The 24,672-nt window shown below is 44.0% G+C and overlaps 1 long non-coding RNA gene across 1 annotated transcript; it reads right to left on the reverse strand.

Annotated features, from left to right (window-relative positions):
- Nucleotides 1-5,152: 5,152 nt before the first annotated feature.
- On the reverse strand, nucleotides 5,153-14,628 carry LOC125483862. Its single transcript, XR_007262773.1, has 2 exons — nucleotides 14,443-14,628; nucleotides 5,153-8,250 (listed from the first exon to the last, which is right to left on the reverse strand). It is a non-coding gene; the product is annotated as an uncharacterized LOC125483862 (long non-coding RNA).
- Between the last annotated feature and the right edge of the window lie 10,044 nt (nucleotides 14,629-24,672).

Below are 24,672 nucleotides of genomic sequence, written 5' to 3' on the forward strand. Positions count from 1 at the left end.
GCTCTGACGCTTATCCCTGTAATCTCAAATGACAATAAATGGGACTAGAGTTTGAGATGGAAAAACTGTGTTAATAGCCCATTGAGGAACTCATCCTCATTTTCACCCACAGACGGAGATACACGGACACATCCCCGAGAGTGATGGAGGCCTTGGGATTGTACCCACTCCATGTGACTCACGTCCGCTGTCCATCTGCACACACAAGTTTATCCGACAAAAGGCAGCTTTAGGTGGATCACAAGTGACTTCTCCAGACCATGAGAACTGTTACCATGAGCTGGGATATGAAATGGACAATGAGCTGAAATAGTCCCACAAGTTGCTCACATTCAACCTTCAATTTCGAAAACTCACTGACCCAATCACTGCAGCTCCTGGGAATCTGACAGGACAGCGCCCAGCAGACATCCCTCACTAAAGACAACTGATAAAGTGTTACGACAGAGAATGGCCAAACCCCTCTAATAATTAAACTAAAACACAAGCTCCGATCTGTTATAACGAAAACAAAGTTGCTGGAAAAGCTCAGCAGGTCTGGCAGCATCTGTGGAGCAGAAAACAGAGTTAACGTTTCAGGTCCGGTGACCCTTCCTCAGAACTGATTGTTATTGTGGCTCTTTACGTTAACCATTTTAACAACATTGAAACACATTTGTGGTTACTCACTGGATAAGATTTCTGTTTGGGGAGCATTTTCCTGACCACATTAAAAACCCGGAACTGTATCGCAAAAATGATACTAGTAGAGTGAGAACAGCGCTTGCTCCTGCCTTTGTGGCCTTGAACCACCAACCTGGCACTTACGTGCTAAAAGCGCTGACCAATTGTGTCACAGAAGCTAGCAAGCAGCCAGTTTGCACAATCCCTTAAAGCAGGCTCTTATTTAATTGCTCTGAACAAAAGAGCAAGGAAGGAACCCTTTTAGGTAGCTACACAGAGGCTACAGGGTCTCCCACTGAAAGCCGTTCTTAGACACTGCACTGAGCTCTCTTTCTTCCCATTGAGGTCAGAGTCTTCCGTAGGTCCTGATTGGATGACAGATTTCCATCCCTAATGAATATAAGTGAATTAGTGAATTAGACAGCAGTTTTTATCATCACATTCCACTGTGTCAGCCCCATTAATTACCAGATTGTTCACCTTAATTTCACAAGCTGCCTTTCTTTTTGTGTATCATCTTATGCTCCTTTTCTTTCGTTTCTGGTCAATTCCACATTGTTTTGGAATTTAAGGATGCGCAGTCAAGAGACAGGATCTGACAGAATTGCTTCTTTTTAATGTAAGCTGAATATCATCAGATTTTGAATATGGAAAGTGGATGCACGATTCACAGTGAAGAGAAGTTGTGCACAGGTTTTGTCTGTGGACAAGGCTTCAAGCGACCATCTGACTTTTGGAAATTAAAACAGTGCCAGACTGATAAGAAACTGTGGATCTGTGGGCACTGGGAAAGGAGTTTCAATTACCCATCCAAGCTGCAAACACATCGGTGCAATCACACCAGGAAGAAACTGTTCACCTGCTTCGTGTGTGAGAAGGCATTCACAGCGGTTTCACACTGGAAAGGGGCTGTTTCCCTGCTGTGAGTGAGGCAAAGAAATCATTCAGTCATCCCACCTGCTGACACACCAATGGGTCCACACTGGGGAGAGACCATTCACCTGCTCCAGGTGTGGGAAGGATTTCTCCCGGTCATCCAGCCTGTTGAAGCACCAACAGGTTCAGTCTGAGAGCTGAAGTGAGATCCTTTACATGTGCACATTGTGGGAAGTGCTGTGAAAGGTCAAATGAACTGATGTGCCATCAACGTGATCACACTGAAGAGAGACTGTCCAGGTATGCTCACTGTGGGATTGGGTTCAGGACATCATCAACCCTCAGTCTACATCAGCAAATACACACTGGGGAGCGGCCGTTCAACTGCTCGGAGTGTGGGAAACAAAAAATCACCCAGTCATTTAGCTTGATGAAACACCAGCGGTTCACAAGTAACTGCAGTAATTGATTTTTGTTTTGTTTGTTCATGGGTACATGGCATCAAGAGCTCAGCAAGCACTTATCATCCATGCTAACTGCCTAGAGGATGGTTAAGAATCTAGATCGTTGTTCTCGTATGGATTCACATGTAGGCCAGACCAGGTCAGAATCAACAATGGTTCTCAGACCCAATGGTACAAAGAGTTGATTTTCTGGTCTCTTACCTGGTTTCTGAAATGGTAATGAATAAATTGTTACAGTTGATTTATAAGTGAAGGACCAAAATGGGTTTTATTCTGATTGAGCATGTCCTGCTGTTTTCTCAGTTGTTATTGACGATCTGATGGCCCTCGCACCATAACCTGTTCCAGAGACTGTTACAGAAAAGAGGGAATGGTCAGCTGCATCTGGTTATTCAAAGGGTCACTGGACCTGAATTTTTAACTCTGATTTCTCTCCATAGATGCTGCCAGACCTGCTGAATTTTTCCAGCAATTACTGTTTTTCTTTCTGATTTCCTTGAATCTGCAGTTTTTTTAGGTTTATCGGTATTCATCTTGTCTGTTTCAGAAGATCCTCATTGATAGGCTTGGTGGGTTTTGGAAATTGAAAGTTAGGCCACAGATCAGGCAATAAATAACAGATTTGATTTAAAAGAACAGGCTTGCGGGGAGTGAATGGTCTACTCCTGTTCCTATAAAGTTTTCCAACTGCAGCTTTTGGCAATACTTCCCCTCACTACTCACTTCACATCCATGACTATTACACTACATGCTATTACTGGCTAAACAAATCTCCTGTGTTTGAACTAAATCTGTTAATATTCAGTGCTCCCATCTCCTGCTGCCTGGGTTTGAGTTTCATCAGAGAATGGTGTCTCTTGTTACTGTGTGAACAGTCAGAACAGACAGATCCTGGAGTCTCATTCCCCTGAGATCCACAAAACCTGTTTGTTTTTTCTCTTCCGCTTTCATTCTGATTCTTTACTTTCTTAGTTTCAGTCCGCTCTCCTCTCAAGCTCTTCAACAACCCCGTTTGGGCAGACTAAAGGCAGCTGGAATTAATGCAGGGAAATGGGAAGGGGGCAGAAGCATAAGGAGAGGCCACATCAAAGAAAGCTCCCATTCTAACAACAGAGCTTCTCCATGACCCAGCGAGTGGTGAGGGGTCTGAGAGTGTGGGGGAGGCAGATTCAATTGCGGATTTGTGAAGATAAGTCAGTGACCCCTCCATCTGATTCTTAACTCAGATAGACAGACAGAAAGATGCACACTTAGACAGTGCCTTTGATTAACTCCGGGCAATGAAAAATGCTTCAGATTCAATTAATAGAAACCAAAAGAACTGTGGAAGCTGTATATCAGAAACAAAAACAGAAATTGCTGGAAAAACTCAGCAGGTCTGGCACCGTCTGTGGAGAGAAATCAGAGTTAATGTTTTGGGTTGACTCACTCATCCTCAGAACTGGTTCCCATTCTTTCTTTAAGATCCAATGATTTCATTTCACAGAGACAAAGCTTCCAATTTGTATCAGGTTAACTCTCAGCCTCCTGTTTTCTTGAGAAAAAAGTTTTAAGCTGTTCAGTCTTTCCTGGCAATTACTGATCTCAGATTTGTGACTGAACCTTTGTTTTCCTGATCCTTGTAAGTGACGCCACCAGCAGAAACAGTTCCTAATCTGCAAGGGATTTTCGTTGGAAAATTTGTATTTACAAATTCAAATTCATTCTCATCCCCAAATATACTGTGTAAACCAAAAGAATTCTGAGTACGAACCCACAAAAACACAAAGGCACCATGAAGACCTGAGCTGAATGAACCTAGTTATGTGTGGGCTGACATGAGGAAAATGTGACCACGATCACAACTGGTTAAAATCACCAAATACCTGCAGTGTAGAAAGAGGTCTTTCGGCCCATCGAGTCTGCACTGACCGTCTATCCCAACCTACTCCCACTACCCCCCATTTGCCATGACTAACCCAACCACCTAACCTGCACACTAGGGGGCAATTTAGCGCGGCCAATCCACCCAACTTACACATTTTTGGACTTGGGAGGATCACAGTTTAGCTCTGAAGACGTGAAATTGTGGGTTATGGCTCAAAAAAAAAACCCTCGACTCTGAAACAATTTCACTGTTTTTGTTTCAAAAATAAAATCTGGGGAAAGCTGCAGCCACAAAGATATCAGATTCTCTCTAGAGGAACAGAATTCAAAACTCACGCCACTGACTCAATTTCCCAGACTTTAACTAGAATATAGGTGGATACTAGATTGGAAGGTTCTCCTGAATTACATCTGAAATGAGTTATTCTAGTTCATTTCTCATCCTGAACAGTATATTCATTACTTTTTTTCAAAGTTGGAGGGTCCTTGACAGATATCAATCTGCAGAGTTATTGGGATAGAACAAGGACTGACACTTTTTCCATACAGAGCCAGCATGACCTCAGAGGGCCGAATAGCCTCTGTCTCCGTTCTGCCACAGTGAATCTATGATCTCAGGAGAACAGGGTCATCTGCTCCAGTCTCTCCAACCAACTGAAGGCGCGAATCCCTGATGACATACCCCTAATTCCTGTCTCAGATATCTCATGGAACTTAACTTCATTCTGCAAAGTCCTGGCCCATATTGGGGGTCCTTTCTACAGCTATAAAGCTGAAAAGGAGGAAAACGAAGTTTCAGTGATTTCATAGCAAAGTTTGACTCCACTGAGCACAGTCAACATTTATCATCTCCATTTAGAGGAAGGAAACAAAAGCACTGGAAAAAAGTATTACATGGATTCACAAAGGTATTATCAAAACTGAGAACATATAACCCTCAGGAATGGCTGAGGAGCTTTTCTCTAGAAAAGAGAAAGCTGAAGAGTGACCTGATGGAAGTCTTTGAAATAAAGAAGGGCTTCAATAAACCAAAAGGGATTTCATGAGAAACCTCTTTACCCAGTGACAGATGCAAATCAAAACTTAATTTCCACAATGAATGGTTGAGGTGAACAACAGCAATATATTTCAGGAGAAGTTGGATAGATACACGAAGAGGAAAGGTACAGCAGGATCTGCTGTTGGGGGAGAAGAAGAGGGGAGGGTGCGGACTCACTTGGAGCATAAATATTGACACAGACCAATTGAGGTGACTGGCCTGGCACTGGACTACACAGTCGATGGAATAAAGACAAACATTTATTTTTGGTCTAATTGGAGGAGTAAGGTAAACGTTACTTACAATTCAGGATAAAGTAAATGTACTTCAACAGGTTTTAGGGGTAGTTTCAGAGTAAATGTGCAGTCCCAGGCTCAAAGAGCATCATCCTCACTGGAAGCAAAGTGGTGAGAGCGGCTAGTCCAGCAGATGGAAACCTTCCGGCCCTCCCACTTCACCCACTGTCCAAATGAATACAGCTCTGTCCTGGATGTGATTTCCCTCATTTTTAAAATCAATTTATGATGTACAGGTATCAATGTCTAGGTCAGCACTTGTTGCCCATCCCAGTCATCCTCCTTCAGAAAGTGGTGGTGAGTTGCTTTCTGGGACTTGCAGTCCTTGTGTTGTAGGATCACCCACAATGCTGTTAGGGTAGAGTTCCAGGATTTTGACTCATTGACAGTGAAAGAACAGCCAATGTGGAGGAGCATGATATTCAAATCCCAGTGATTTCAGTGACTCCATTACAGCTTCACGTGATGGTCATTTTGAGATTTCTGTCTGCAAATCTTCCCTTTCTAACATCCTGTTAATGAGAATGATGTGTGATATGGAGGGGAGCATGCAGGTTGTAATGGTCCCATGTAACTGCTGCACTAGTTATTCTAGGTGGTGAACATTGTGGGTTTGAAACGTGCTGTCTAGCAGCTCAAATGTTGCAGATTAACTGCAGATCCAAGTCCTACGATCATTTGTGAACGTTCTTATTCTTCCACAGACTGGATAACCGAGTGAATGTGGGAAAGAATTCAGAACAGATGAAGGGCTTCTCCCCAGTATGAACCTAGTGGTGTTTCTGCAGCGTAGATGAATCTCTGAACCGCTTCCCACACTTGGAACATTTGAATGGCCTCACCCGTGTGGGATTCGCTGACGTCTCAGCGAATTCTTTTCCACAATCAGAGCATATAAATGGCCTCTCTGCAATGTGAACTTGCTGTTTTGCACTAAGATTGGATAACTGAGTGAATACTTTCCCAAACTCCAAACACGTAGATGGCCTCTTCCCTGCGTGAACTCGCTGATGTTTCAACAGGGTGAAATATTCATGGAATTCCTTCCTACACAATGAACAGGTGAATAGCCTCTCTCCAGTGGCAGCACGCTGGTGTTTCTGCAGAGCAGATGAATCAGGGAATCCGTTCCCATACTCAGAACAGGTGAACAACCTCTCCCTGCTGTGACCATGTTGATGAAACTCCAGCGTCGACAAGGAATGAAATCCTTTCCCACAATCCTCACATTTCCATGGTTTCTCCATGTTATGTGCGGCTTTGTGTCCCTGTAAGTTTTACAATCATCTGAATCCTTGTCCACCCAGAAACACAGGTATGGTCTCTTCCTACTGTGAACGGTGCAATGTTCTTTTAGGCTGGGAGATTGGATGAAGGTATATCAGTTCACTAGAGAACTCTCACTTAGGTGTGCATGTGTCAGTACTTTTCCAGACAAACTGATGTTTCAAATATTTTGAAGCAGCCAGGACAGATATTCTGGATCTATTGTTTCAAGCCAATGATATTCAAGTACCAGCTATTTTAGTGACGTCACGTGATGATCATTTTGAGATTGCTGTTTAAATCTTCCCTTTTTAACATAACGTAAAAAGAGTTATAAAATTTCATCACTATTAGACTAGAAATTCGGTGAAAAATTCAGAACAGCCAAATCTAAGTGATCATCATTTCTTTTCCTGGACTCCCTCCCTGGGTTCACTTCATTTCCTGTCAGTTGCTGCAAGTAAATAATTTCACATCAGAATTTAAAAAAAAAAAATTGGGAAAAATTGTTTCCTCACAGATGATGGACAGAGGAGGAAGTTTCAGTCTGGGTGAAGCTCAATCTTCATTCACAGAAGAGCAGCAGCAACTTTACTGGATTGTCCCGCGTTCGCGCTCAGACAACAGGGGAAGTGATTGGCTGGAGATCAAGCTTGCTTCCGGTCCTCCAGCTCTTTCGATTGGTCATATTACAGAATTATGACGGAATTGGAAAGGAACATGGATTCGCGTGGGGAAGCAGCTGCCTTGACCACATGACGGTTGAAACCTTCTGCCAATAGAAAAAGAGGGTGCTGTGATCACAAACCAATCATGTAACGAGAGATGTTCCCGCCCCAAATTCAACCCTGAACACGTGCGAATCCCAGTTTCCCATCCACGTAGAACCTGCCACATGACCCGCGGCGACAGGGATTGTGGGAGTTGTAGTCCCCATGAAGCCACTGGAACACTGTCTCTTGAAGGTCGATGAAAAGAGTTGGGCAGAGGGTGGTGGGAACAGGATCCCCATCCAGACACACAGGACATGTGGGCCATCACTGATTTTACTGAGACACCCTGTTTAGCCAAAATGTTTTCTGGTATCAGTCATAAAGACTTAGAGTAGGAGCAAATTACTGCAAATGCTAAAATCCATACTGAAAACACAAATGGAGATTGTTGAGATCACAGCAGGTCAGTCAGCATCCATTGAACGAAAGCAAACCAACGGATCGAGTCTAGATAACTCTTCAACAGAGCTGGATTTCTGAAGAAGGGTCTAGGCCTGAAACGTCAGCCTTCCTGCTCCTCTGATGCTGCTTGGCCTGCTGCGTTTATCCAGCTCTACACCTTATTATCTCTGTGGAGGAGTGGGTGGGCTGCAGTTCGAGGGGTTGGTGTGCTGAGGGAGAAAGGACGTTGACAGTTCAGATCAAGTCCCAGAGGGAACAGTCTCTTCTGGACTTAATGTTGAGTTCAACACCATCAAATCGTGAAGCCATTCCTTCCCTTTCTTTTAGCTTTGCTTGATACATTTTCTGTCACCCATTCTTCCCTCCACTCCCGTGGGACTGTCTGTTCTTTCCAGTTTGGCAGTTAGATACTCCATCGTTCCACATTCTCACACTCTGATCAGTTAATCTGAACTATCGAAATTTTCAAATAATCATTTTCCACAGACAGAGCATTTCTCCCTCGACAGTCAAAGGCTCATGATTTTTCCAAGCACAAAAGAGTCATTCTCTCAGATATTGATATGTTGTTTATTTCAAGTCTGTACATTATCTCCATCGAATACCTATGAAAAAAAATGACAATGTGAAGATCACAAGCAGCAAGCCACAGAAATGAACAAATGACAATCGGAGTATTTTTTTTGGTGAAACATTCTTTCCTCCTGTTTCCCCAAATATTCGAACAAAATCAAACTAATAGCAGCCGCAATCAGCAAATGGTTCCCCAGAAAGCTCCGTATCCAAGGTTACCCATGTGCAGACATGGCCAGGGAAGAGACGCTGAGAGGCGGTGATCACCTCCTCCTTGGGCCCACCCATTCTGATCTACAATTTGCTGTTTGAACCAGGACCAACAGTGGATAGAGGTGACAATCCTCTGACTTACCCAGCTTCCTTCCTCCACACTTTATACCCTTCTAGACGCAGCAGAGTTCAATAATTTCAGCAATGAAACACTCTCCCCATTTTGTTTCTTTCAGTCAGTAGCACATCTGCTCCTAGCACATCTTTTCTAAGGGACTAATGTCCCTGAATCTCTCCTGTCTTCCAATCTTTCGCAGACCTTCCTTTTGTCATTGTCCCACGGGCACCTTACTCGAGGCCTATTCAACACTTGATACTCCCCAGATCCGATGAAAGCTTACAGACCTGAAACAGTGTCTCTCTCTCTCTCTCCCTCCACACTTGCTTCCTGGTGTACTAAGCAGTTTCCAGCAACATCTGTCTTTGAATATTTAGATTTGGGAACAAGTAACTCAATATTGAAGTGTGCAGTTGAGAACAAGCTGTGCATCTAAACTGAGGAAGAATGTAACATGACAAAAGACAACATTGCAAAACTCACACTGGGCAGTTAAATGACAAATGATTCAAACAGTGATAATAGATCAGGATGCACTTTCATGGGAGGATTACAACCATTACCCACTTCTTGCAGCAGAAACAATTACCAACAAATTTATGATAATCTGACATCATAGACTCCTACCCTCTCGATTGTCTGCTCCAATCAGAATGCCAAATTTATGCTCTTTATTATCCATTCACAGGATGTGCGGGATGTTATTGCCCATCCCTAATTGCTGAGAGGGACAGTTAAGAGTGGGTCTGAAGTCATTTGTAGCCCAAACCATGTAAGAACAGCAGATTTCTTTTCATGAATCTGATGGGTTTTACACAATTTTGCCACCTGCAGAGGTGGAAATTGAACTCATGATCCTAGAACACTAACCTGGGGCTTTGGATTATGAGCACAGTGACATTATCACTATGCTGCAACCTCCCCCAAATGATCTGGCTAACGACTGGATACTGTTATTTTTAAAGTTCCCTGTGTGTAAGATTCAGAAGACTTGCAACGTGAATTAGCCACAGGATTCAACAGTTTCAAACAAACAGCAACAGACTTTACATCGTAGGTAATCTTGGACAGAGGAATTATTAAAGCTAAACATCTAAAGGAAGTCTTTTTAGATGTAATACATGATTTCATGACAGTAAGAATCTTGATTTAATTCCAATTTTTCCGGAAGCTATGTATCAGGGCCACAATGTACTAATAATAAAAGATAAGTCTGCCAGTAACCGTAGCAATACAATTGGATACTAGGGAAAAACAGGGAAAATGTCAATAAACTCTGTACATATATTTAAAATATTACAAAGTTCATTAATTCAGTAGAAAAAAAGGTTGAATTTAAACTTACATAGGTTTATATCAGATATATTTGTACAAAGTGTTTTATGATAAGGACTAATCTAGAACATCCTTACAAAAATCAGTTGTTAGAATTTGATAACATAAAATAGCTGCAAAGAATGGACTTTACAGGCATACAGATATACAGCACAGAAACAGACCCTTTGGTCCAACTCATCCATGCCGACCAGTTATCCTAAATAAACCTAGTCCCATTTGCCAGCATTTGGCCAATATCCCTCTAAACCGTTCCTATTCCTTTACCCATTCAAATGCCTTTTAAATGTTGTATTTCTACCAGCCTCCACCACTTCCTCTGGCAGTTTATTTCATACACGCACCACCCTCTGCATGAAAAAGTTGCACCTTAGGTCCCCTTTAAATGTTTCCCCTCTCACCTTAAACATATGCCCTCTAGATTTGGACTCCCCCACCCTGGGGAAAAGACTTTGTCTATTTACCCTATCCATGCCCCTCATGATTTTATCAACCTTTATAAGGTCACCGCTCAGTCTCCGACACTCCAGGGAAAATAGCCCCAGCCAGTTCAGATTCTCGCTATAGCTAAACCGTCCAACCTTGGCAGCATCCTTGTAAACCTTTTCTGAACCCATTCAAGTTTCACAGCATCCTTCTTATTAGCAGGGGGACCAAAATTGCATGCAGTGTTCCAAAAGTGACCTAACCAACGTCCTGTACAGCTTCAAAATGACCTCCCAATTCATATACTCAATGCACTGACCAATAAAGGCAAGTATACCAAATGCCTTCTTCACTATCCTATCTACCTGCAACTCCACTTTCAAGGAAATATGAACCTGCACTCCAAGGTCTGTTTGTTCAGCAACACTCCCCAGGAACTTACCATTAAGTGTATAAGTCCTGCTCTGATTTGCCTTTCCAAACTGCAGCACCTCACATTTATGTGAATTAAACCCCATCTGCCATTCCTCAGTCCATTGGCCCATCTGATCAACGTCTCATTGTACTCTGAAGTAACCCTCTTCACTGTTCATTACACCTCCAATTTTGGTGCCATCTGCAAACTTACTAACCATATCTCCTAGGTCCACATCCAAATCATTTAAGGTAACCATAATAATAATCTTTAGCAATAAATTTAGTTGAGATTTATGTTCAAAACCAAATTAAGGAAAGGGATTCAACTGTTTATTGTTCCATTATCAGGGATAATTATGCACAAAAATAAAGACCAATTAAGCTAAATTAAATAGTTTGCCAGCCAAAGCATGACAAGATTCTGTTAGGACATGGAAAGGGAAGGTCTTGAACTTCTGTTGAAGGAGAAAAGTCTCTGCTGCTTCCCTTCCTTCCACCTGAACATTGACCATTTGCCCAAGCCCTCTGTTTCCTTCCTAGCTCCTCTCATTCTTTCTCAAATCTCGCCATGTACATGAGACCCACCGTCTGCTCCATCAACACTGATCTCACTAAATTGCTGATCGTCAAACTCTCCATGTGTACTGATAGTATCAATAGTTGTCTGTCTTCAGGTTCTGTCATTCTTCCCTTCAAAATCTGCCATTAATCACCAGAGGACAACTGTGAAATGTCCTCCCATGGTCCAGCCGGTAACAGTGTGCTGAGAACTGGCTCTGGTGCAGTGGGGATGCTGACAGGGTGATATCCACAACAGATTTCCACAAACTGCTCCACGTTGCTCTCCATCCCTCGTCACCAGACTCCACTACGTAAGTTTTGCTGAGCACCAACTAGCCCCAAGGGATCCTCCTGTGTTTCTACCTGCAGTCTAGACCAAAGCCTTTGTGTCTCTCCAGAGTCTGTTGCCTCTGAGAACACATTTCCCAGTCATGCACAGTTCATCTTGTACAGCCATGTCCACCCTCAATGGGCAATTTTCCAGGTTTCCAGCTCAGAATACCCATCTGATGGCATCCAGTTCTGGATCTTTGTCTGACTGTCTGTCAATTTTTCTCATTGTCATTGTTCTGGGTGCAGCACGAACCACGACAAACAGCACCAATGATTCAGCTTCCTTCTCCGGTGAAGATCTGTGTGTTTGACCCTCACTCTGTCATGGGGACAGCGGGTCAGTGATGTCCATCTTTCCAGCAATGTGAGCCACTTTGTCCCAAGACTCCCAGAGTCTCCAAACACCATCTTTCAATTCTGGCACAAGGTTCAGATCTGGGAGAGTGAATTATTCTTAATGACTTGTGGTCCGTCTCTAAGTCAAATGCAATACTGAACAAGTCTACATGGAATTTTTCATATGCCACAAATTCTGGTGACTCTTTCTCTAATTGAGAATCTCCCTTTTCTACATCTGTCAGAGATCTGCTCTCACAGAAATAATCTTGCATTTACGCCACCGCTGCTCCTAATCTGATCGGACAGGCATCTGCTCTGACATTCACTGCTCTGACATGCATTTGGATAATAGCATCCTAGGGTTTGAGCATTTCTTGTGGATCTTTCAAAAGTTTCACGGCAGCTTTCCATCCTTCACCAAATCTGAATTTGTATCAGATCTATTTAATTTCCTCAAGGGATCATGTGGGGGAAAATGTTTCGGAAATTCCTCGTAGAATAGTTCATGACTTTCAGAAAGCCTCTCACTTCGCTGCAATTGTGTGTTTTCAGTTTCTCTGTTGATGCTGTGATCTTGTCTATTTCTGGAATGATTCCATTGCACGTGGGTTTATGCCCCATGAACGTCAGCTCCGTTACATTCAGCAAGAACCAGCCTGCACTGACTGGAAGTCCTGCTGACTACATTTGAGTCAACGCTAATCTCCACTCCTCATCATGCTTCTCTCTATTGGCTCCAGGAATAGTGATTCACCTGAGATACTGGCTGTTCCTGGAGTCCGTTGAATTACTGTATGGACCTGGTGCTGCATTGATACCAAACAGCAAAATTTTGAATCAGTGAAGTCCACAATGAGGGACAAACATTATAACTGTCCAAGAATGAAGAGAAAGCTCCAGCTGCCGCTGTCCGTGTTTTAAGTCAAATTTGGAGAAAACGACACTTGTTGACAAATTCTTAAAGATTTGTCCAGAGTGCAATGTGGGTGATGTTCCCTCACTCCCGCTCCATTCCCCTGTTGCTGATTAACACAGAGTCTGACAGCACCATTTCTTTGAGGCACGACCATACAGGGGCCGACCTCGCTGTTGCTCCTTCAGGCTTGATGATGTCAATTGTGGCCTTTGGTGAACCACAGGAATTGGGCTGGACCAGTCAGGTTCGAGTGGGGCAAGTGGATGCAGTGGCACAGCTCACCCTGCGCCACTGTTTGGCAGCTTCTGGAACAGACGGCTACGCTGGTAGGTAGAGGGAGGAGAGAAATGAAGAGAGGTAGGTGGAAGCTCATGTGGAACATAAACACTGACAGGGACTAATTGAGCTGATACACATGGCCTTGTGCTGCGGAATCAATAGAACTGAGGCAGATATTTACTGAGAATCCACCTGCAGTGAAAGAGAAAGAACATGATTTCATATCCAGGATAAAGTAGCTGTGCTCCATCAGCTTTTGGTCATTGTTTCAGTGGGAATGCATAGTCCTGGGATCAAGGAACACCAGCCTCACTGGAACCAAATTGTTAAGTGTGGCAAGTCCAGCAGAAAGTAACCCTCTGACCCTGCCACTTCACCCATTGTCAGAATGAACATGGCTCAGTCCTAGATGTGATTTCCAGCAGCAATAACAGCAGAATCCAACACCTGGAGTCACTTGTGAACTCACCAATGTGTGAGCAGGGCAGATGAATGACTGAATGACTGAATCCCTTCCAACACTTGGGCAAGTGAATGGCTTCTCCCCAGTGGTAAACCCGTTAGTGTCTCTGCAGCACGTATGGATCACTGAAACCTTTTCCACACTGACAGCAGGTGAAAAGCCTCTTCCCAATATGAACAGGATAATGCAACAGAAAGTGGCATGACTAACTGAATCCCTTCTCACTCACAGAGCAGGTGAACAGTCTCTCCCCACTGTGAACATGATAATATAACAGCAGGTGGCGTGACTAACTCAATTCCTTCTGACACTTGGAGCAGGTGAACAGTCTCTCCCCAGTGTGAACAAGCTGACGTGTCAGTAGGGCAGATGAATGAACGAAACCCTTCCCACATGTACAGGAGGTGAATGGCCTCTCTCCATTGTGTAACACCGTATGGACCTGGAGGAACACAATAGGCCAGGCAGCATCAGACAAGTAAGAAAGTTGACGTTTCCTCCAGCTCCACACGGTGTTATCTCTGACTCCAGCATCTGCAGTTCTTACTATCTCTGAGCGACTTACTACTTGCTATCCAGGACACAAACACGTGAAAATCTTCATCCTGGCGGCCACTCTAAACATATACGCAGATATAATTGGATTCTACATCTGTGTCATGTACAATACATTATTTTTAATTTACTACCCCTCAAATCCTGACCATCTCTGATAGAAATCCTATAATCATGATCATGAGGAACGAGGCAACCCTTTTAACTAGAGAAATAAATGTGTGAAGCTGAGAGTGCAAATAATGACAGTAAATTTAAGAGTGACATACCTGAAGTAACCGCTGAAGAGTATGCTCCTTCCCTGGATTCAAGTCCACTCACTTTAATTGCTGCAAGTGAACAGTATCTTTCTCTGTCTCGCTCTCTCCCAGGATGGGAAAAGAAATGGGAAGAGGGAGAGATTGTTTTGTTCGCAGATGTTGCAGAGAGAAACTTTCACTGAACCTCATCGGAAAACTTCCGTATTGTGACATCACACAGTAGAGGGTGGGGCCTGCCTGAAGCAGCCAATAGGAATCGCTAGGTTCGGCGGTGACGTTCACGGTTTCCAGGCAGCCTGTCAGAAGCGCGGACACGGTAGCCCCGCCCCCACCCATTGTTTCCTTTCCCCACCTCGAGGCAAGGTTTCCAGGGCAACCAGCTCCAGACTCGAGCCAGAGTTTGTGAGAATCACACCCATCCGGGCAAGTGGGGAGTATTCCATCGTACTCCTACCTTTTGCCTTTTAGATGATGGGGAGTCGGGAGTGAGTTAGTTGCTATTGTATTCCTAGGCTCTGACTTGTTATTATGGCTGCTGCAGTTGAATGGCGAATCCAGTTGGGTTTCTTGTCAATAGAACTCCCGACGATATTAACACGAGGGAATTCACTGATGCTAACCACATTCAATACTAAAGGTTGATGGTTAGATTGTCCCTTGTTGGAGAATGTCATTGCCTGGCATTTGTGCAGCGTGAATGTTACTCGACACTTCATATTGACCTGGTCTTGTTGCATTTGAACACAAACTGCTTCAGTACATGAAAAGTCACAAATTAAGGTAATCATTGTGCAATCATTAGTGAACAACCCCACTTCCGACCTTATAATGGAGGGAACGTCATTGACGAGGCAACTGAAGATGATTAGACAACTGACCTTCAACAATGACAACCATTTTCCTCTGTGCCAGGTATGACTTCAACAAGCAAAGAACACTCCCCCACTTTCCATTAATTCCGGTTATTCTCGGGATGTTTGATGCCAAACTCAATCAAATGCAATCTTGATGTCAAGGGATGTCACTCTCACCCCACTTCTGGAATTCAGCTGTTTTGTCCATGGTTGAACTAAGGCTGTAACGTGATCAGGAACTGATCAGCCCTAATGGAATCCAAACTGGGCATCAGTAAGGATGTTATTGCTAAACAAGCGTTGCTTGTGAGCACTGTTGATGACATGTTCCATTAGTATGGTGATGATCAAGAGGCAGACTGATGAGGTAATAATGGGCAACATTGGATTTGTCCTGTTTTATATGTGAAGGGCATACCTGGGCAATGTTTCACATTGTTGTGTAGATGCCAGTGTTGTAGCTGCACTGCAACAGATTGGCCTGGGGAGCAGCAAATTCTGGAGCACAAGCCTGCAGTACTATTGACAGAATGTTGTGAGGACAGTATCCACTGCCTGCAGCCATTTCATGATATCACGTGGAGTGAATTGAATTGGCTGAAAACTGGCATTTGTAATGCTGGGGAAGCTGATATGAATCGCCCACTCAGCACTTTTGGGTGAAGGTTGTTGTGCATGGTTTAAACATATCATTTGCACTGATGTGCAGTGCTCCATCATTGAGGATGGGGATATTTGTTGAGCCTTCTCCTCCAGTAAGTATTCCAATTGTCTACCACCATTCACAATTGGATGTGGCTGGACTGCACGTCCTAGATCTGTCCTGTTTTTCATCAAATTTGCTGCTTGTGCTGTTTAGTATGCAAGTAGTCTTCTTTGGTAACTTCAACAGGTTGACATCTCATTTTTCACTTCAACTGACAAAGGGGCAATGCTCCAAATGCTTGTGATCTCAAATAAACCTGTTGAACTATAACCTGGTGTCATCTGACTTCTGACCCTCGTCCAACCCCGGCACCTCCACATCATCTCATTTTTAGCTAGTCATGCTGCAGTTCTTGACATGCCCTCCTGAATTCTCAATTGAACCAGAGTCGATTCTCTGGCTTGATGGTAATCGGCAAGTTGGGGATTATGCCAGGCCATGATTTTGCAAATTTTGTTACAGCACGATTCTACTGCTGCTGATGGAAAGAAAGAGCTAACCTCATACACTGTAGGCCCTTTATGCAAGAAGCTACATGCAATGCTAGGCCAAGACTTTACAATGATGTAAGATCACAATTGCAGCAAGGGGAGTTTAAGAGACAGCTTGACATAGCGGTAGAGAAGGAAGCAGCAGAGGTAGCTGATCAGATTGTCTCATTCTTAGTCACTAAGAAATTTCATGAGATCATCAAACTTGTTGCAGGTGAGGATGGAGGAAGTGGTAAAATGGAGAGCCCTTCAAAAGAAACTAATATCTGAGATATTGAAATTAATATCAATTAATATTGATTGTCATGCATTTAAGTGAAAGCTATTCAATATTGTGTTTTTTTTTAAATCCCCAAAAGATAACCAGACTCATGGTCTTTCCAAACATCATCAGAAACAGACCCCAGAGTATATGATTAACCAGTCCTGATAAACCAGAAAATACTTGTCCACACACTGTGCAGATGGACAGTGTCTACCCAATGCGAATGTGTGCACATTCAATGATGTGATCATTTTCGAAACCAAGTCCTCCAGATAGACAATTTTATTAATATTTCAACTGCTCAAGATCAAAGCTCATTCCATGGTGGGAAGAAGAGAGAAACAAAATCCTTCAACTGTGTTTATTGTTGAATTCACTGGTGTTTCAGCAGGTTGAATGACTGAGTGAATCCCTTCCCACACACAGAGCAAGTGAATGGTTTCTTTCCAGTGTGAACCCGCTGGTGTCTCAGCAGTTCATATGACTCTGTGAATCCATTCCCACACATGATGCAAGTGAATGGTCTCTCTCCAGTGTGAACAACCTGTTGTTTCAGCAAGTGGGATGACCGAGTGAATCCCATGTCACACTTGGAGCATGTAAATGGTTTCTCCCCAGTGTGAACTCGGTGGTGTCTCAGCAGGCTGCATGATTGAGTGAATCCCTTTCTCCATTCAGAACAGTGAACAGCTTCTTCCTATTGTTACTGTGTTGGTGAATTTCCAGTTGGGATGGGGAAAGAGTTCCCTTCAGGCAGTCCACATTTTTCCAGAGTCTCTCTCTCGTGCGACTGTGCTGGTGTTTCGACATTTTAGATAAATGCTTGCAGACTGTTACGGATACAATGTAGGCGTGTTTCTGCCCAGTGTGAATGCTACTGTTTCCTCTTCAAATTCCTTTGATAAACAGGTTCTGATAAACAGAATGACTGTCAAAGCTGGATGTGTTTCATCTGAATCCTATAATGACAAATCAACCTTTCAAACAGGAAATTAAAAACAGTTGAGAGAGAAAGAAAGCAGAATAACACTCACAGGTTGTGAAATTGAGAGAAATTCACCTGACCATTCATGGAGCCAATACCTGGGGAGAAAAACTATGATCTAAACTGTTGGATTATTACTAAAACCCAACATTAAAGCCAATGTTTGCACAAGCTATAAATGGGAGGCGGAGCTGGGTGATAAAGTACTGAAGGAAGCATTATATGGACGTACAACTCAACTGTTCCCATTTTCTCCCCAAATGCTTTGATTCCTGAGAACAAGTGCAGAAGCAAAAATATTGTAAATCTGAAGTAAAACAGAAAATGTTGAAACACTCATCAGGTTAAGCAGCATCTGAATCGTTCTTTTGATATATTACTGACCGAGACCTTAGGCCATATAGTCTGCAATTCTCTCCATATACCTCACTGAGTCTCTCTCCTTTTCAAGATTGTCCTTCAAGCTTACATCTTTAAAAAGCTTGTGCTCATTGGCTTTATGTTCCTCAGTGATGAGTCTTCTGACATAATATAACAAAGAACAAAGAAAATTACAGTACAGGAACAGGCCCTTCAAGCCTGCACTGACATGCTGCCCATCACAACTAATACCCCCTACCATTCCAGGGACCATATCCTTCTATTCACAGAGATAGTAGGAACTGCCGATGCTGGAGAATCTGAGATAACAAGGTGTAGAACTGGATGAACACAGCAGGCCAGGCAGCATCAGAGGAGCAGGAAAGCTAACATTTCGGGTCTAGACCCTTCTTCAGAAAATGAAGAAGGGCCCTCTATTCCCATCCTATTCATATCTTTGTCAAGACACCCTTTAAAAGTCACTGTAGTATGTGCTTCCACTACCTCCCCATGCAGTGAGTTCCAGGCACCCACCAAACTCTGTGTAAAAAACTTGCCTCATACATCACCTTTAAACCTTGCCCCTATCACCTTAAACGCATGACCCCTGGTAACTGACTCTTCTACCCTGGGAAAAAGCTTCTGACTGTCCACTTTGTCCATGCCCTTCATAATCCTGTAGACCTCTATCATGTCGCCCCTCAACCTCCATCGTTCCAGTGAGAACAACCCATGTTTCTCCAACCTCTCCTCATAGTTAATGCCCTCCATACCAGGCAACACCCTGGTAAATCTTTTCTGTACCCTCTCCAAAGCCACCACATCCTTCTGGTAGTGTGGTAACCAGAATTTCAAATGCGGCCTAACTAAGGTTCTATAAAGCTGCAACATTACCTGCCAAATTTTAAACTCAGCCAATGAAAGCAAGCATGCCATATGCCTTGTTGACTACCTTTTCCACCTGCGTTGCCACTTTCAGTGACCTGTGTACCTGTACACGCACATCCCTCTGCCTATCAGTACTCTGAAGGGTTCTGCTATTTACTGCATATTTTCCATCTGCATTAGACCTTCCAAAAAGCATTTACTCACATTTTTCTGGGTTAAACTCCATCTGCCATCTCTCTGCTCAAGTCACCAACTGATCTATATCCTGCTGTATCCTTTGACGGTCCTTATCGCTATCCACAATTCCAGCAACCTTTGTGTCATTAGCAAACTTACTAATCAGACCAGTTACATTCTTCTCCAAATCCTTTATATATATTACAAATAGCAAAGGTCCCAACACTGATACCTGAGGAACACCATTAGTCACTGCCCTCCATTCAGAAACACACCCTTCCACTGCTACCCTCTGTCTTCTATGACCAAGCCAGTTTTTATCCATCTTGCAAGCTCACCTCTGACCCCGTGCGACTTTACCTTCTGTATCAGCCTGCCATGAGGGACCTTGTCAAAGGCCTTACTGAAGTCCATATAGACAACATCCACCGCCCTAGCCACATCGATCATCTTTGTCACTTCATCAAAAAACTCAACCAAGTTAGTGAGACACGACCTCCCCTTCACAAAACCATGTTCCCTCTCGCTAGTACACCCACTGATTTCCAGGGGGGAGTAAATCCTGTCTCGAAGAATCCTCTCCAATCATTTTCCTACCACTGATGTAAGGCTCACTGGCCTGTAATTTGCTGGATTATGTTTGCTACCTTTCTTAAACAAAGGAACAACACTGGCTATTCTCCAATCTGCTGGGACCTCCCCTGTACCTAGTGAAGACACAAAGATTTCCTTCAAGGCCCCAGCCATTTCCTCCCTTGCCTCTCTCAGTATTCTGGGGTATATCCCATCAGGCCCTGGGGACTTATCTACATTAATGTTTTTCAAGACCCCCAATACCGCCTGCCTTTTGATCTCAACGTGGCCCAAACTATCTACACACCTTTTCCCAGTCTCATCATTTCCCCGGTTTCCTCCCACAGTCTAAAGATGTACAGGGTAGGTAAATTGGCCGTACTAAATTGCCCATTGTGTCCAGGGATGTTTAGTTTAGGTCGGTTAGACATTGGGAATGCAGGGGTAGGGCAATGGGTCTGGGTGATATGCTCTTTGGATGGGCGGTGTGGACTTGTTCGGCCAAATGGCCTGTTTCCACCTTGTCCACATTGCATGACGCTGTCTGACCCGCAGTGATCTCCAACATTTGTTGTTTTCAGTGCAGACTCCAGCATCTGCATTAATTCTTGCTACAGCATGTGTAGGCCATGCGGCCCTACATGGCTGTTGCGCTATTCACTATCCTGTTCCGGTTTTATCTCCACATCCTTTCACCCCTTCAGCCCTCGGAAACATATCTAACTCCTTCTAGAAAATATTCAAAGTTCTGGGCTCAGCCGCTTCCTGTTGCAACGAATTCCACAGGTTCATCACTCTCTGGGTGAAAAGAAAATTCCTTTTCTCTGGCAAAATGGTTTCCATCTGCTCCTTTTTTTGTATGTATCTCCCTGATTATCTTTACACTGCATTCGCGATTACTAATGCCCCATTCACACCTCATCCAAACACTTCTTTTGTTTCTTTACTTCTCCATCACCCTCTTGATTTCGCAACATGAAACCTTTTGTCGGTGAAGCTCTCCCGCTCTTCACCCGTTCATTCCCTTTGTTCACTGTCCCCCTCCCCCTACCCGTGCCATTTGCTCACCGACCTGAAGCGTTCACCCAGTTTCGCAGTCCACAGCAGAGAAAAAAGCCCTTGCACCCATTGAATCTGTGCCGGTCAACTACAGTCTTCTAACTATTTAAGTGCCATTTCCTGCACTTTACCGAAAGCCTTGTCCGTAATGGCATCACATTTAAACAGAAATTGCTGAAAAAACTCTGCACGTCTGGCAGCATCCGCAGAGAGAATAGATCTAAGGAAGGGAAACTCGACCCGAAAAATTAACTCTGATTTCTCTTCACAGATGCTGCCAGACCTGCAGACTTTTGTCAACAATTTTTGTTTTGTTTCTGATTTACAGCATCCACAGTTCTTACGGTGTTTATTTTATACATCGAAATCTTTCTGGAATGTAATAACGGTTTCTACCTCTACCAGACTCCAGGCAGTAAGTTGCAGATTCCACCCCCGCCCCCCCACCTGAGTGAAAAAGAATCCTCACATCTCATCGAAACTTCCTGCCCCTTACCATCAATCCAGGTCCCCAAATACTGATTTAACCACCAAGCAGAAAGATTCGTTCTTGTTTACTCTATTCTCTCATAAATTTATACATCTCAATCATGTCCCCCCTCACTCTACAACAAAAACAGTAGTTGCTGGAAACGCTCTTCAGGTCTGTGAAGAAAAAAAAGTCAGAGATAACTTATCGGGTCCGCTGACCCTTCCTCAGTCTATTCTGCTCTAAAGATACTAACCCCAGTCTCTGAGGATAGAGTGGTCCCCTGCTGATAGATTAGATTCTGTCCTGCTGGGCAGAATGATCTGTCTTCATCCCCAGAAACTAAAACGCCTTTCGTGCACCCAAACCAGAGCCGAGACTGACTGCAGTCCCGCATCCGCCAGAGCCCCCAGAGCCAGCAGCGTGTAACTGGGATTGGGAGAAAGGGGAAGAGAGAGGGTTGGCGATATGATCTACACACAGTGACCTATTGTTCACCTACATTACCGGGCTACGGGCAGAGTTCTAAACAATCTAAACTCCAGTGAATCATTCACGAAGAAAAGGCGGACCAGAGGCTGTTCCTGGTCTGATATACACATCCGACCTGTCAGTCACAACCTCAGTCCCGCCCAGTTCACAGAAGAACCTTTCAACTTGCAGCTTCCTGACACTTAACCCAGCCCTGCCCAGGAGAGAGACAGTCCGAGGCGAATACCTCAGGTCGCCTCGCTGTGCTGTTCCCATTCTCTGATCCAGTCACGTGTCTTTATCCCGTGATTCCCTTTCCAGTGATTCCCACCTTTCGCTGTTGTCCCTGTCTCCCAGAATAACCAATCAATTCCATCCCCATTCCCCTGGTAATCTTGTGTGTGTGTCAGACTGTCCCGCCTTGCTGAGTGTCTCCAGCATTTCACTGTTAGTCTTTCAGATTTGAATCATGGGCATTGGTTTTTCGTTCTATAATCCTAACACACAGATTAAACATTATCAATAATTCAATTCATTGCACAATATGTCTTTTAGTTTCCTTGAAACTGTGATGAAATTTTCGAGGTCTTTCTCAGTTGGGAGAGGATTTAAATGTAGTCGCAATGTAACCAGATCCCCCGATTCGATCACAGTTGCTGGCACCAATAAAATCCTCAACAAACGTCAATGGAAGGTGCGTGGAAGGTGGAAGACAGACGGAGAACAGATATAACAAAATGTAGAGTTGGATGAACACAGCAGGCCAAGCAGCATCAGAGGAGCAGGAAGGCTGATGTTTCGGGTCTAGACCCTTCGGCAATGACTTTTTCGATTACTGATAATTGGCCAAGACCTCCATAACTGCTGCTGATTGGAGATAGGCCAGACTGAGTAATTCTGCACTCTCTCTCGATCCGTTTCCAAATTCAGACGCCAAATACTGCCGATATTCTCTCTCATTCTTCCGGACGACCCACAACTCCATGAGAGCTGGAAACCGCTCAATATGCGGTATTTTACTTAAAATTCCGTGTCTTTTTGCTTCCTCCTTCAAGAGCACCTGCAGAAGGAGACAGACTCCAAAAGTTTGTGTTTTCGAATAAACCTGTTGGACTCGAACCTGGTGTCATGTGGTTTTTGACTTTTCCCACCCCAGTCCAACTCCGGCGCCTCCGCATCATTGTTGGGGCAGCGGACAAGACCATCAATCAATTAGTCCAACCAATGGGAGTGAACGAGGGGCGGGCCAAAGGAGCAGGTGAGGCCGGTCCTTTGAACAATGAGAAGGGAATGAGGGATAACAAGATGTAGAGCTGGATGAACACAGCTGGCCAAGCAGCATCAGAGGAGCAGGAAGGCTGACGTTTCGGGCAAAAACTCTTCTGCTTGGCCTACTGTGTTCATCCAGCTCTACACCTTGTTATCTCAGATTCTCCAGCATCTGCAGTTCCTACGATGTCTGAAGGGAATGAGGGGCGGGGTTGGAGGACCGAGCTGGAGGGGCTGGTCCTCTAACCATGGGAGTGAACGACGCACGTTTTTGGGACAATTCAGCAGCTTTCATGACAATTTTCTCCTCATACCAGCCCCACAAATTTTCCAGTTTCATTCAGCTTCTGTGTGTTCTCCCACACAGGTCTGTTTTTTAAAAAAAAATCAGATTAACGTATTGCACAGGATATTAGAAGGATTTACGGGCGGCACGATGTTTCAGTGGTTTGCACGGCTTCGTCACGATGCCCAAGAGAAGGTTAGATTCCGCCCTTGAGCGACTCTCTGCGTGGAGTTTGTACATTCACCCTGCGTCTGCAGGTTAGGTGGATTGCTCTTACTAAATCCACAAAGTCCGAGTCTGTGTAAATTAGGTGGATTAACCACCGGAAATGTAACGTTACGGGAAATAGAGTTGGGGGGGCGGTGGTGAGTGTGGGTAGGATGCTGCTCAGCGGGTTTTTGCAGACTTGATGGGCCGAATAGCGTCCTTATGCATCGTAGGGATTCTATGATTGGATCTGCTCTTGGGGAACTCAACCCAAATAGCACCTCAAAATCTGACAGACAATCAGCCAATTTCTAACGCCCTGAATGTTCCTGAATTTTGAACATGCAAGAAAAATTCATTGCGCCTATTGAGGAGAAGCTGTAATGTATACTATGTGTGGACAAGGATTCAGCCGATCACCAGGCCTACCAGAACATGAATACACTGACGAAAGTGGGAAACCATGGAAACATGAGGAATCTGAACTTGGAATTCACCGAAACAGTCACACAGAGGGACTTCACCTGTTCTGACTGCAGGAAGAGAGACACACAGTTAACCTATCCCTTGACACACCAACGTGTTTACACTGGGGAGAGATCATTCAGGTATTCTTACTGTAGGACTAAGTGCAAACACTCATCTCAACTCACTGGACGCAAGTGTCATCATGCTGGGAGAGAGCTGCCCCTGACATCAATGCAACATTAGATGAAATGTCACATCCAGGAGCAAAATTGGAATCAATGTGAAAAGATTCCACTGGTTGGAGCCATTCTTAGCAAAAAGAGTGATGGTTATGGAGTCCAATCATCTCAGCCCTAGGACATGATTGCAGGAATTCCTCTGGGTGGTGTGTAAGGCCCAAACATCTTCAGCTACTTTTTCAATGACCATGCTGATATCAGAAGGTCAGAAATGGGATTATTTCCTGATGATTGCACAATGTCCAACACTATTCACTTCTCCTCAGTCACTAAAATGGCCTATATTCATATGGAACAAGACTATGACAAGATCCAATTTTGGACTGATGAGAAGCAATTGGCAGGGAATGATCATATACAACAGGAGAGAATCTAAAATTCTTGCATTGACATTCAAGGGCATTTTCATCATTGATTCCCCCCCACTATCAACATCTTGTCATTTTCATCAGCCAGATCCTGAACTGGGCCA

Source organism: Rhincodon typus, chromosome 8 (assembly GCF_021869965.1).
Source record: "Rhincodon typus isolate 14 chromosome 8, sRhiTyp1.1, whole genome shotgun sequence".
NCBI classification, from domain to species: domain Eukaryota; kingdom Metazoa; phylum Chordata; class Chondrichthyes; order Orectolobiformes; family Rhincodontidae; genus Rhincodon; species Rhincodon typus.